Raw genomic sequence first — 12,467 nt, 5'->3', positions numbered from 1 at the left:
TTTGACATAGTCTTCCTTGAATTGGATGCCTCCGGAATCAAAGCATAAGTCAGGCACTGACATTACAAAAAGAAAAGCCAACCATTGGGGCTTACACCGTGATAAATTCTGTGTTTGTGAGAATGCTGGTGTAAAAAACCTCTTAACTGCCAGTCCTATGCCAGTACAGCATGTACAATTACGGGAGCAGTCTCCACCATCCTGGTTTGGTGCTCTGTGATGCACCCTGTGATGTTCACACGATGACCAAATCACCTAACAACACACTTCCCAGAAAGTAACCCCCTCAGGAAGCGGCCCGTGACTGTATTTCAGTTCATTTAAAGCTCGTTATTACAAATTTAGCACTTGCATGTTAAACAAAGGAAGAGGTTAATGCCTTTGCTTCCTTATATAAGATGTGACTTAATTCAAGCAAATTGGAAAATGTACATTTTAACATCATCAGTGTTTTCAGATGGTTTCATTTCCAGTATCTTTCTCAGTGATACCGGTGTTACTTCGCCTTGCTGGTCATCTGCACCTGCACCTCAGACGTGATACCCTAGCACAGCAGACAGTGCACAGGCTGGGAGAGGACAGATCTGAGTTAATTTATGGCCCCGACACACTTACTGTGTTACCAGAGGCAAGTTATTTGATCTCGGTGAGCCTCAGTTTCACATCTTTCACTAGGGACAGGCTACCAACTTTGAAGATGTGTTGTGAGAATGAAGTGGTAAGAGCAAAGACCACAGTATCTGACATAACCTACTTAGCACCTGCTCAGCAGCGGCTTACTGGAATACAACTAGGCTTGTCCGCCCAAAGAGTTAAAGTACAGAGAACTCATATTAAGAAAAAATATGTTCAAACAGAATAGAGGAATGAACGCAAATATACAAAAAAGAAAATACTACTTACTAATGATATTTTAAAATACAAGCTTGCTAAAAATCGAAGATAAGTAAAATAAACCAGTTTGGATATAGTGGTTTTGACCCCTGATTTAATAGGAGATTTTCTAAATTACAATGCACAGAAGTGCAACTGTGACAAAGAGTGGATGCAGACAGAAGGCTGCTGGCATTTGGTTAAGCCTTCTGAAAAAATAAGAGCTATTATCTAATATTTGAAATTGTTTTCTAAGCTTTCTCTAAAGTCTTATTTCTAAAATTTGAAAACTTTTATATTCATGGAAGATATCCCTGAATGCATAAATTACAATAACACAAAAGTAGAATAAATTATGTCCAACGAAGGAAGAACGCTACAGTGCATTTCTCTTTACTCAACATGCATTTACTCACAGATGCCGGGCCCTGTTTGCAGGCTGGGAGTATGGTGGTGGATAAGACAGATAAGCTCTTGCTGTTATGGTACAGACTACAGACTATTTTTTAGTAGAGGAAAGACAGAACTTAAATGAACAAATATGCAAAATTATTTACATAGGAAGAACTGCTGTGGAAATAATTCTGTGAAGGATAATATGATTGAAAATTGGGAGAGAAGGTGGGCTGGTACAGGTTGAATAATCTGGGAAGGTGGTATTTGAGACTTGAGTGATAGGAGTGAACTAGACAGCTATGGGAACATCTGCAGAATATTATATAATTATAGAAAATCATAGAAAATGCAGAGAACAAAGTACAGTTGCACGAGCACTCATTACAACTAAAAAAATCACAATTATATAGAAGAGATGCATTGCAATGGCAATGGCAGTGGTACCAATATGAAGGAGATATGAGTTTTCCCCTCTAATGTGTTTTTTAGCTTAAAATTGTATTATTTTTATTCCTAAAATGGAAAAATGTAAATAGAATTCAACATACGAGACACAAGGTCATGTGTCTCTTCAATGCTTGTCATTTCAGAGCACCTAGCACGGTATTTTAGACAAACATGCTTATTACATGTTGTTTTATAGTGATTTTAACATACAATGAAACTGAAATAATAATAAATGGGATTATCAAACATCCTTTTGTCATTGTTAATCTTTTGCTAAAAATACTGCTAGCTGGTTTCTCTGCTCTTGCTACTCCTTTCAAATCTTCCCCACAACCATTTTCTAAGACACAAACAACAAATCCATCAAAATTTTTATCCTGGACTCTAATTTTTTATCAACATCACCTCTGGAAATAGGCATCTTGAAAGAAAGCAGTAAGTGGATTTTCAAAATGATCTCTCCCACTCACATGCCATCCATTCTCATTCCTCTCTTGCTCCTATAACCAAAAATAATGGAAATAAAAATGTAAGAGTTCTACGAACATTCATAAGCGTACGTGGCATGTCTGTCAGAATATCTGCACTTATAGGTTACAGGCTGTCTAATGTCTGTTCAAAAAATGTAATTAGTTTCTAGAGGTCCAAAGTCAAATACATTGTCTTAGAAAATAGTATTAGAGCAAGCCACAGAGCTCTCTACTTGGTAATTTAAATGACTGACCGCTCAATTTATGGGCATTCCCAGCAATAAAATTCAGCCTGAACTTAATAATAGCACATTTCATGTGACAACGATGACAATTACAATCTATAGTTACTGCAGTCGCCCTTTGGTCTAGGGGGAAAAAATGACAGTATTAATTATACACACTTGCCATTTATCAGACTTAACTTGGCAGGCGACTGAGCTCAGGACCATCTCCAACTTGACTTCTACATTTACCATTTTCTAATCCACTGAAACGAAAATAATTAGAATGGAGAAAAATGTGTGGCTCCTTCTTCCATTGCCTTTATATCTGATCTCGTGTACAGTATAGTTGCTGAATCACATTAAATTTTTACCACTTGGTTTAAAAGCCTGCCACTGTTTGCGTTCTAAACTCCATGGCAAAGGGAATAATATTTCCTAGGTATGCTAGAGCATGAGATGTTGGCTGTATGCAACTTTTCCCTTTGTATGTTTTATCTTATTTTTATATTTGGACTATTTGGAGGTCTGGGGACCTTGTTATCATCCCTGCTTGTTCATATTACTGATATATTAAGATCTAAAATTATTTGAAAACATGGAAAACTTTCTTAAGGGTTTAAAGTTCATAAAAGGACACAAAAACGAGTCTTCAATAGTCTTCTTTTCAGTCAATTATTTTTTATCATTCTTATTCAGTGCACCTGCCTTATTCAATATTTACTTTGAGGGGTGGGGCGGGGGCTCTCTGTGCTCTGCAGTCCCACGGTAGTCATCCGAGGTTTAAGACAGTTATAAAATTGTGCTTATTTGCTTCTGTGTTCACAGCTCTACAACCTCTTCTTACAAAGCTTGGAGAACTCGAATTTACTAACCTCCTATTTTGGTTTAACACGCATTCCCTCATGAATCATTACTAAACCTTGAAAAATATTGTCCCTATTTTTAAAATAAAGATATTCTGAGGTTTAGAAAGCTTAAGTAACAGTGACACGTAAAATTAGAAATTCTGGGATAAGCCTCCAAAAGAAGGTGTGGTTAGAAGTATCTTGAAGGTATAAATAACTGTATCAACTTCGGCTGGTGTCTCCTGGTTCTGTCAATGTTTGCCCAAAGCACTTGCTAAGAAGATCCCTTATTTAACAGCCTCAATCCAGGGAACATCACACAGGTTGAAATACATCTGCACAGATAGAATTCACAAGAGATTTTCCATCTATACAAGCAGTATGTCATGCTGAAAAACAGACTGGAAAGAAGAGTGTAGAAAACTGGATCTAGCACTAACTCTGTAGAAACTACTCACAAGATTTTTGGAAAGCTACTTAACTTCTTGTGTCTCAATTTCAAATCATCTGTAAAACTGACAGGACTGACTTATGTATCCTATAAAGTCCCTTCATCTCTAGAGTTCTCTGTGTGATTATGAAATCCCGGAGCGGCTGCACAGACAGGGTGTGCATCCTCGGAAACATTAGCCATGTTTGTAACACAGCCCTACTGCTACATTACAGTTTCCAGCACAGTGTTCCTCATGCGAGATGTAGAGACAAGATCTTCAAACTTTAACAGTAGGAAAACTGCCATGGGAGATAAAGAAATGATCTTAAACCATCCCCACACTCTAGAGGTAAAATCGAATCTCTTTTGAGGACAGTCCCTGCCATTTTTCAAGAATGGATCAATCATTTGAATGTTTTTGGTTATACATATGCAAGGAAGTCTTTACCCAATTTTTTAAAGGAAATTTAAACCAGTGAAGTAGCTGACTACAGATAAATTCTGCCTAGTAATGCGAATTGTATACAGGCAGATATTCTGCTTTTTACGAATATAAATTTAGATAGAATTGTCCCTGAATATACTGCTTGCTCCTGGGAACAACAGATGCCTTTGTGACTAGATTGGCTCCCAAACGTGTGTGAGCTCAGACAGAGACAGGGGGACTCCGAGGCTTCTTCATCTCCTTAATTCACATCAAAGCAGGAACAAAAGGTCAAGTTAATGTATTGTGTTTTGTAGCTTTTACGTGAAGAGCAAAGCCTTTGGTAAAGTCCTATAGTTTTTGCCTAGAACTTGGAGAACAGAAGCTAGTACTCCCAACATCCCTACGATACACAGACTAATGGCCCCCCAAAGATACCTACATCCGAATCCCTAAAACCTGTGATTGTGTCACATGGCAAAAGACACTTTGCAGATATGGTTCAATACCTCTTGAGTAGGGGACATCATCCTGACTCTGAGGTCAGAGACACAAGGGCTTAGGAACGAAAGTGAAAGACATCAGAATTACAGGCTCCAATCCGGGGAAAGTGGAGCAACCCCTAAAGCATAGCCTCAGGCCAGAGTCTAAGTCCTGACTTTCTTTACTGGTCCCTCCCCACCCCAAAGATTGCAGTAAAGTTTTACTAAACACTAGGGGGAAGTGAAACAGAAACAAACTTCATAAATACACTGTGGGGAAAGGGTAAAATATTTCTAAATGATTCTGGAAGTGTCCGGAAAACAGCTCATAAGATGCTTTAGCTATACATGGAGATAATGGTGACTCTAGTACATGTCAGAAATATTTCTGAGTCTATCTGGAAATACATTTATTTTTATTTGGGCTAGTTTGTAAATGTTATGTGTCCTTGTTTATGAGTTATATATATATAATATAAGCTTAATTTTCTGAGATGTTATGAGTTCTGGCCTAGGACCACCAGCCTAGACTTATTATCATTTTAAAACACTATGAAATTTATTTGGAAGTAAGAGAGGAAGAACAATTATTAAGTCATAAAATAGGGCCTAAGATAAAGAAATTTAGAAAAAAAATTCTTAAGTGAATTATGAGGGGGACCCCACAAAATGGAATTTATTTATTTTAAAAAATGTGTATTAACTCTTACATGTTCAAACCTCAGTCATCTTCAAAGAACTCTCCATTTGATGCAGTACACCTATCGAGACATTATTTTTTACTGCTCAAAACGGTTTTGAACTAGTAGATTTTGAGGCCTTTTAGTGCTTCTGCTATTTTTTCTTTCACCTCTTCCACATCGAGAAAACATTTCCCTTTGAGGACTTTTTTCATCCAGGGAAACAAACAAACAAAAAGTCGCTCTGGGAAAGATCGGATGAATAGGGAAGGTGGGACATGGGGGTTGTGCCATTTTTGTCGAAAACTGCTGAACACTCATAAATCACCCATCATGAAATGGGCAAATGAGTTGAGTCTTCAAAAAAAATTCACTGAAGCTGAATGCAGCCTCTCACAACAACACCAGCTGGTACACTGACACAGATTGGGTTCCTAGAACATGCACCTACTGGGGGAAGCCTGTACTACAAGGGGCCCGCCCTCTAAAAGCTAATTTTGTTTTTTTCTGGGGGGAGGGTTCCCCCATCATATGTATTATTGGTAGATTTTTAATATTTTTCTGTATAATTTTATCATGAATGTGTTCATGAAATGTTCTGGATTATAGACAGGGTTCTTAATACCTCACAGTAAATAATAAATGTGTCCTCCCTGACTCCTTCTAGTCCTCAATGCTAGGGCAACATTATGAGAGCCAGGTCAATTTTCCTACATGGGTATTATGGATACTGAGAAAGAAGATACCAACTAAAAATAGCTCCTGGTGGCTAACTGGGCTACATTTTTAAAAACAGAGCCATAAGTCATTTCCACACAGTGGTCCCTCACACTAACTGCACTTCAGGGAGAAGCTTGCACTGAACTACCTGCCTCCACTGAACTTCCTCCTGCTCTGTGTTTTTGCCATATAAGCCTGTCCCTACAAAGGAGTTCCTGCAATCCTATTTCAGCCAATAAGACTAAGGATTTCCTCATCCAGTTGGAGCTGCAGAGCTAAATCTCCATCAATTTCTTCATCAATCAATCAGAGCAGCTCCATTCTGACCAATCAGGACAGTGCCATTTGCACCAACCAAACTGCAAGGATTTGGAGTCCTCACATGCATGAGGACAAACCAATCAGGGACCAGGGGCAGGGACCTCTGCCTATGTAAGTCAGGCCCAGGGAGGGCACTTTCCCTTTCTGCTGAGGACTGTGGACCACCCTTCTCTGGCTGAGCTGAAACAGCAGAATATGTTGTGCCGGCGCAACTAGCACAGGCCAGAGCAGACTGGCATAGAATGGGGCAGACCATAATATAGAAGAGAACAATGCAGTCCAAAGCAGATCAGCAAGGAGCAGAGCAGAGCTGTTTAGCCATAGAGGGGCCTGGACCCAGAGCTGCTCCACAGCAATGCTGCATCACAATTGAGCTGTTCTGAACCAAATAAAGTTTGCTTCTTCACCTCACCCCAAATTGGGGAATCCTGTTGGCGCTGAATTGGCACCAAGACCATCAGTTGATAGTAGCTAGACACTCCATAGATGAGAGATGAGGAAAAATGTATCTCTACTTACAAACAGGAAAGGAGGCATCTTTTTACTTCCTTTCCAGAATGGCCTTCTTGCCAAAGAACTTATAAGTATGACCCATGGACATGAACTATAGGGGGGGAATGTGGGAGGAAGGGGGTGGGCAGGATGGAGTGGAGTGAAGGGGGGGAAATGGGACAACTGTAATAGCATAATCAATAAATATATTTTTTAAAAAAGAATAAAAATGCAACAACCACACACACACACACACAAAAAAAACCCAGAATGGCCTTCTTGGAAACAAAGTGAGCCTGATAATTTATTCCAGCCCTTTGATATGTAAATAAGTGTCTCCAGGAGCCAAATACTCCCAGTGTCTCAGCTTTTGTGACCTAAAATATCTCCAAATTCTGGGATTTCATTCCCCCTGATATATGAATACCTGGGAGATAGCCCTCAGTCTTCCCAGTGCCCTAGGGCTTACCTCAGGGGCCTGCTTCAGGCTGTCACCGTTTAGCCCTTGGGAAGATATGCAAACGTTTTATTATTCTTCCACATCAGAGCAATTTACTAGACTGATGGCTACAGATCTAATTCCTATGGCATGTGGAGAATGAAACAATTCTGACGGAAATAAAAGCAGACATTCCCTATCTTTATATAGATGGTTTGACTTACTTTTTTTTTTTTTTTCGACTTTACAATGTTATGAAAGCAATACACACCCAGAAGAAACCAGTGTTTCAAATTTTGAATTTTGATCCTGGCCCAGGCTAGTAATATATAGTACAACACTCTCCCGTGATTCTGGGCAGCAGCAGTGACCCGCAGCTCCCAGTCCGCGACGTGACCCGGAGAGCAAACAGCCAATAGCCTACAGTGTACTTTGTTGCGTCTTTCGGATATTGTGTTTTTTTTGTTTTTGTATCCCATCATGTCTACAAATGCCCACCTGTGTTTCTTGCTTTTAATGAGAAAAAGAGGAAGACAAATACTCTTGAAAAGAAACGCAAGATAACCGCCCAACTGAAGGTTAATGTAAGTGCTCTGAGCACATTTAAGGCGGGCTAGGCTGAACTACAGTGTTCAGCAGCTTAGGTGTATTAAATGCACTTCCCCTTGCAATATTTTCAGCCTGCAGTGGGTTTATCGGGATGTAGCCCCACCGTAAACTGAGGAGTATCTGTATTGCATAAACGTCCACGTCTGGGAAGGCTAGCGTGTTTTGCAGGAGCACTGAGAAATCCGACCGAGTTTTATATCCCCATCACTTATTACCCTTCGCCTGCATCAGAATCACCTGGAAGATTGTTAAAATTCAGATTGCTAGTTCCGCTACTTCGAGAATTTCTGATTTAATCACTTAGAGTTAAAGCTTGAGAACTCGCATTCCTAACAAGTTCCTAAGTCACACCGATGCTGCCGAGCACAGACCACACTTTGAAAACCGCTGGGCTACATTCATCCTAAGTGGCTTCAGGTTTTATGGAGCCTGGAACTTATAAAAACTTAAGGGCCCTAGTTTTTTATAAGTGCAAGGTTAGCTATGGTCTGGAATGGGCATTGAATTCACTACTTCACAGCGCACAAATCCCCTGACAGTGATCAAATATGACTGAGAGCTAATAGTTCTCTAATTTATATCAGCTGTATAGATACACCTGGGATGTATTTTGGCATCATAAATATAATCACACGCATGGAATAACCACTTATTTAGCTAGAGAATTTCATTTTAATGACTAATGAAGATCTTCTTACCCTTCACTGAACTAATGGCAGACAGACTTTTACCTGTAGGCAGTAGAACTTACCTGACTCTGCAGTGTCTAAAAATACTTACACACTATTGGCTGGAAAGTGTTACCGTGACATAAAAGAACTTGAGGAGCTGGTGGCTCCCCTGAGGGCATTTGAACCTTACTCCTAGTATCAGGTCGCCCAATGTATTGGCCTTGTATAAAGCTTTATTTCTTTTCTCAATACCCAGGCTCAAGTCCTATTTTAGAAAAATGGTATTAATCAGTGTTTGAGTTTGCAGTTTACCAGTATGAGCCTCTAACATATCCCCATTTTCTGAAATTGAAGGATGAAAACAAAATGTATATTCAATTTTGTCCCAAAACAATCTCCTGTATACAAGAAAAGAAAGTAGAAATTGTGCCTTAAGTCATGTGTTTTTTTTTATTATAAAGGTCAGTTAAAAATGAAAGAAAATGTATTTAAATATATAACATTTTATATCATTTTAAAAATAATATTTAACATGTCATATCTTCTAACAAATCCCACAAATTCCACCAAAGACTCCTGTGGTTAGACTCTTGAGGATGAGTCACCTAAAATACATCTCTGAAGATTATTTTGAGCTAAAGGCAACCAAGACCCTGTAAGCTCAAGAGAGACTTCAGCACCCCCCACCTCCTAAGAAACTTGAATTAGGGGACTTGTTCATAAGAAGACAGCAGAGAAAACTTTTTGATATATCTATATGGCAGGGCAAACTACTAATTACTAAGTATCTGAATGACCCTCTGATGCCCCAGGGCGCCTTACTTCCTCAGCTCCGAATGTCACACGTACTTCATGTTCCCTTCTTGTCTCTGACTCCTGCATGTAAACATGTGGGGAGGTTCCCGTGCACACAAAATTAAATTTGAATGTCTCTTGCCAATCTGTTTCATGTGGCTTTGATTATTCAACAAACCAGAGGAACCAAAGAAGGGAAGGGGAAATGTTTCCCTTTCCCCATGCTTCAAAATGTCTTTTTTATGTCTGTAAAAATACCTCCCGAGGAAGCTGCTTTTCTCTTTCCCCAGTCTCAGAAAAAAAAATGTCTCGCCAACGACAAGCTAACCTCCCTTCTTCAGATATTTCCTGCCAACCCCCCTGATTTCGCTGAGGGCCCTTGGGTTTGGAGAACAAAAGCAGTTCAGACGGTTTTGAAAGTAGAACTGGGAACTGACTTTTAAGTGTCGAAATTAGATGAGCCAGATGCACCCTACCCTCTACACTGAACAAAGAGGGAAAAACACAAGCGTTTCATGAAACTTCAAAAGCCTGCCACTGTCTCTCAAGTTACAGGTTTTCCCACTGCAGGATAAAAGCCACATGGATCCAGTTATGGCAGAGTTCTAGAACAATCAATTTATTGAACATCTCGACCCAACTTTGAAGTGCAATATAGCATGAGAATCTTAGCACAAATCTTTAACAGGTCTCTGATCAGCCCACAAATTGTCTTTGGCTACAATATGGAGCAAAAAGGGAAGGGACCGGGGTTTAGTGATTATCCCACTGGTTTGAGCTACACAGATGTCCCAGATTTTAATCCAAATCAGAGATGAATTACTTTTTCTTTTTAATCTGATCATCCCCTCCCAGGAAAGCTAAGCGAGTTGCACCCTGGTGGTCATTTTCAACACCGCCTGCTAAGATTACATGGTTTGTAAAGTCCTTTTGTAGCAGCAGTTGAACTGGCGGTCCCTGCAAACACCCTCAGAATGCACGCTTCTGCACCAGACCCACGCTTCCTTAGAGTTTGGTGCTGTATTTTAATCATCGGTTTAAAGGGCCTAGAAGTACTTGGCACAGAAATGGTGATCAGTAATTATTTAAAGCATGAGTAAGTAGATACATGAAATATCAAATAAATGAGAGTGAGAAAAATAACCTATGCATACAATATAAAATGGAAGCATTTCAGGAACAGGATTTTTCAGTATGGCTTAAAACATAAGGTCCAGAACCCTGGAGGATAAATTCTCTAGTCTCTGATTTTTGTTATTCTTATCATCAACGTCAGGCCCCTTTCATTGTAGTCCCAGGCTCAGGAAAAAGAAAAGGGAAGTATGAATTCGCATGCCACTGGAATGTAACAAAAACAACTTCTTTTTTAACGTCCTTGATAGCATTCCTTAAGCCCAGACATCTCTGTGGAATCATCTTAAAGTAGGTGTGCTGTATACTTTTCACCTATCTTGAACCCAAAATACCATTTAAATGTCCTTGTTGGGATGGTCAAATTCACTCCCCTGGAAAAATTTAGATTTCTGTGTGCACGCACACACACGCATGTCGGAGGGAAAGGGATAGGCAGTGAAGGGAACTGGAACAGAGAAAGCCCAGAAAATGGGATTTTAAAAATGAGGAATGTTCAAAGATTCAGAAGGAAAAGTTGCCATTACTATAAGGTTTACTTCAGTGATAATAACTAAAAATATTTTAGCCTACAAGGTTTATAATACATTTCAAAAAAAATAAACATGGAGCTCTATAGTTGGACACCACAATAAAACGCGGTATCACTGCTCTCTAGAGTAGTCTGTAATTAAAAACAACTCCACACTTGTGTTTCTAAGATTGTTATGAAAGTCAAAAACAATATTAAGAAGTATTCCACTGCTCTGACCCCAACTAATTTTCTTAGTTGGTACATCTGAGATCTATTTATTTATTTTGCTGATTACTGCTATGTATATCTGAATAAAATATCTCCAGATATTTACAGAGATAAGCAATTGAGATTTGTCTCATATCTTACTCTCTACTAAATATAGTGAGGTATTAATAAAATATTAGACAATTAGCTGGTATAAAGAAATGTAATTGGCATTTACTGAGGATCTGATAGCTATCGAGCCCAGAGAGAGAGTCTCACTTTGTGTCACAGTGTTCCCAGTGACATTCGGAGCTTTGGCATACAGGGAAGAGTAGGTGACCACATAATCACTATGTCAGTCTTCCCCAGGGCAAACAAGCAGGGCCTGGGTTTCCTCCCCTATTTAAAAGAAAATTTAAGCCCTGGCTGCTTTGGCTCAGTGGACTGAGGCCCAGCCTGCAAACCAAAGGGTCACCAGTTCAATTCCCAGTCAGGGCACATGCCTGGGTTGCATGCCAAGTCCCCAGTAGGGGTGCTGAAGAAGGAACCACACATTGACATTTCTCTCCCTCTCTTTCGCCCTCCCCTCCCCTCTCTAAAAATAAATAAATAAAATCTTTGAAAAAAGGAAAGAAAATTTAAGTATTATTTGTAGTCATTTGCACACTTTGCTATAGATATAATGTGCATGTAGTATTTTAATGGAATTGATTTAATGTTTGTTTTTAAAGGACTTTAATTTTTAAATATTTTTTCTTATGTTACAAAATATATATTTTGGGAGAGAGAATCATAATTAAAAGCTTAAGGCACAATCATGACCAAATTATTTTTCTGGTATGAGACTGTAACGGGGTACAGAGTGTAACCTCTACAGTTATTGATTGGAAGGAGGGGAGAGTGGGTGGTATGGCATTTAGGATACCCTCCATAGCAATGGCAGGTTAATAGCCAGGCCTTCCTGACTCTCGGAACCTTCAGGGACACGTGACATGGAGGGGGTACAAGGGGGTGCTCATACAGTGCCTGCGTGAGAGACTAGGGGCAAATGCCCACCCCGGATGCCCCTGTGTCACTGGGAACTCCTGCCTTGACTCAGGGTGGCAGCCGAAAGAAGGTAGAAGATACTGGGGAGCTGTCAAAAGTGGAAGACACTAACACCCCATAGGAAGGGCTGCATATGAGTCACTCAGGAAGTTCCAGCTGAGCATTTAAATTAGGAGAGGCTAAGAGAGAGGAAAGAGAGCCACGGAGGTTTGGGAGTGAAAGAGCAGGTCCGCGGGGAGTTCGG

Source organism: Desmodus rotundus, chromosome 6 (genome assembly GCF_022682495.2).
Source record: "Desmodus rotundus isolate HL8 chromosome 6, HLdesRot8A.1, whole genome shotgun sequence".
NCBI classification, from domain to species: domain Eukaryota; kingdom Metazoa; phylum Chordata; class Mammalia; order Chiroptera; family Phyllostomidae; genus Desmodus; species Desmodus rotundus.
This window is presented reverse-complemented; position numbering follows the sequence as displayed.